Raw genomic sequence first — 2,119 nt, 5'->3', positions numbered from 1 at the left:
TATTTGTTTTATTACATGCAAGTGTTCCATGCCTGGTTGGTAAATTCCACCTCACTATATTAATTCCTCTTTTGCCTCTTTTTCCAAGCGTTGCCCAGCCCTGCTGGGGCCTCTCTGTTTAGTACTTACTGAATCTCCTTCAAGGTTATTGAGAATCTGCAGACTAACTTGGGCTGAAATGTGTTGTTCCTGTTCAGTGCTGTAGAACACAGTTATAAATAGCTTTGTACTGGTTTGCTTGCTCTGCGTCCCGGGGAAAGGAGGTCTGTGAATTCCTCGATGAACAGAGATTTGATTTCGCCTGGGAAATCCTCCCCGGAGTGTCCAGAGAGGGGCAGAGCTTTGGAATGCCGACCCTTCCCACAGGGAGGAACACAAGCCTGGGCCAGCCTGGAAGGTAAAGTAAACTGAACACAGAGACTAAAATGGAGTTTGTGCAAAGCTCTGCTTGGTTTGGCCAGGCCGGGCCTGCAGGGCAGGACCTGAGGAGGGGATTCACTGAGGGGACCCTGCTGTGAAGAGAAAAAAATTTCTTCCTCAGTGCAGCGGGGAAGTGCAGCAGCCTTTATCTGTTCAGCAATGACACAAGCAATTTGGTATCCTTTTGTCAATGTGCATCACATTCGTCTCAGTACCTGCTAAGGTAATCTTGATATAGCAAACTCGGTAGTTAAAAATCAGATTTTGGTGTTCTGAACCCTGGGGTGTAGTCAGTGAAGAGTAAGACTGAAATATGAATTCATTAGGAGTGTTTCATTTGCCATAAAATTCCAGGAAATACCATTTTATACCATGATTAAATTAAAGGTCTTGTACACAACCATTCTCTTACCAGGATATCAAGAAGGATGGAGGGTGGTTATTTTAAGTCTTGGCATAAACTTTCTAGTATTTCAAACCAGTTACTCTTCAAATCTGGCTTTGAGGCTGTTCACGGATTCCTCTCCAGATTTGAGGCTAACCACACTTTTGAGGAAGTCAGAAAGGGGAAGAAAATAGCTCAGTAAAACTGGAAGCACCTTAACCCAATGTGTGTAATTTAGGATGTGGTACCATGAACTGGATGGGCTGGAAGTTACCGCGTGTCACAGCCCCTCTGCAGTCCTGGCAGGTCCCGGGGCTGCAGGGGCAGCTGGAGCTGACCCTGGCCCTGTGCTGACCCTGGCCCTGTGCTGACCTGGCCCTGTGTTGGCCTGGCCCTGTGCTGACCTGGCCCTGTGCTGACCTGGCCCTGTGTTGGCCTGGCCCTGTGCTGACCCTGGCCCTGTGCTGGCCCTGGCACGGAGCAGCCGGAGCTGGCCCTGGCCCTGTGCTGACCCTGGCCCTGTGCTGGCCTGGCCCTGTGCTGACCCTGGCCCTGTGCTGACCTGGCCCTGTGCTGGCCCTGGCACGGAGCAGCCGGAGCTGGCCCTGGCCCTGTGCTGACCCTGGCCCTGTGCTGACCTGGCCCTGTGCTGGCCTGGCCCTGTGCTGACCTGGCCCTGTGCTGGCCCTGCACGGAGCAGCCGGAGCTGACCCTGGCCCTGTGCTGACCTGGCCCTGTGCTGGCCTGGCCCTGTGCTGGCCCTGGCCCTGTGTTGGCCTGGCCCTGTGTTGGCCTGGCCCTGTGCTGGCCTGGTCCTGTGCTGGCCTGGTCCTGTGCTGACCTGGCCCTGTGCTGGCCTGGCCCTGTGCTGGCCTGGTCCTGTGCTGACCCTGGCCCTGTGCTGGCCTGGCCCTGTGCTGGCCTGGCCCTGTGCTGACCTGGCCCTGTGCTGGCCTGGCCCTGTGCTGGCCCTGGCCCTGTGCTGGCCTGGCCCTGTGCTGGCCCTGGCCCTGTGCTGGCCCTGGCCCTGTGCTGGCCTGGCCCTGTGCTGGCCCTGGCCCTGTGCTGGCCTGGCCCTGTGCTGACCCTGGCCCTGTGCTGGCCTGGCCCTGTGCTGACCTGGCCCTGTGCTGGCCTGGCCCTGTGCTGACCTGGCCCTGTGCTGACCCTGCACGGAGCAGCTGGAGCTGACCCTGGCCCTGTGCTGACCCTGGCCCTGTGCTGACCTGGCCCTGTGCTGGCCTGGTCCTGTGCTGGCCTGGCCCTGTGCTGGCCTGGCCCTGTGCTGGCCTGGCCCTGTGCTGGCCCCGCACG

Source organism: Lonchura striata, chromosome 17 (genome assembly GCF_046129695.1).
Source record: "Lonchura striata isolate bLonStr1 chromosome 17, bLonStr1.mat, whole genome shotgun sequence".
NCBI lineage: Eukaryota > Metazoa > Chordata > Aves > Passeriformes > Estrildidae > Lonchura > Lonchura striata.
The sequence above is the reverse complement of the archived record's forward strand: the minus strand, read 5'-3'. Positions refer to the sequence as shown.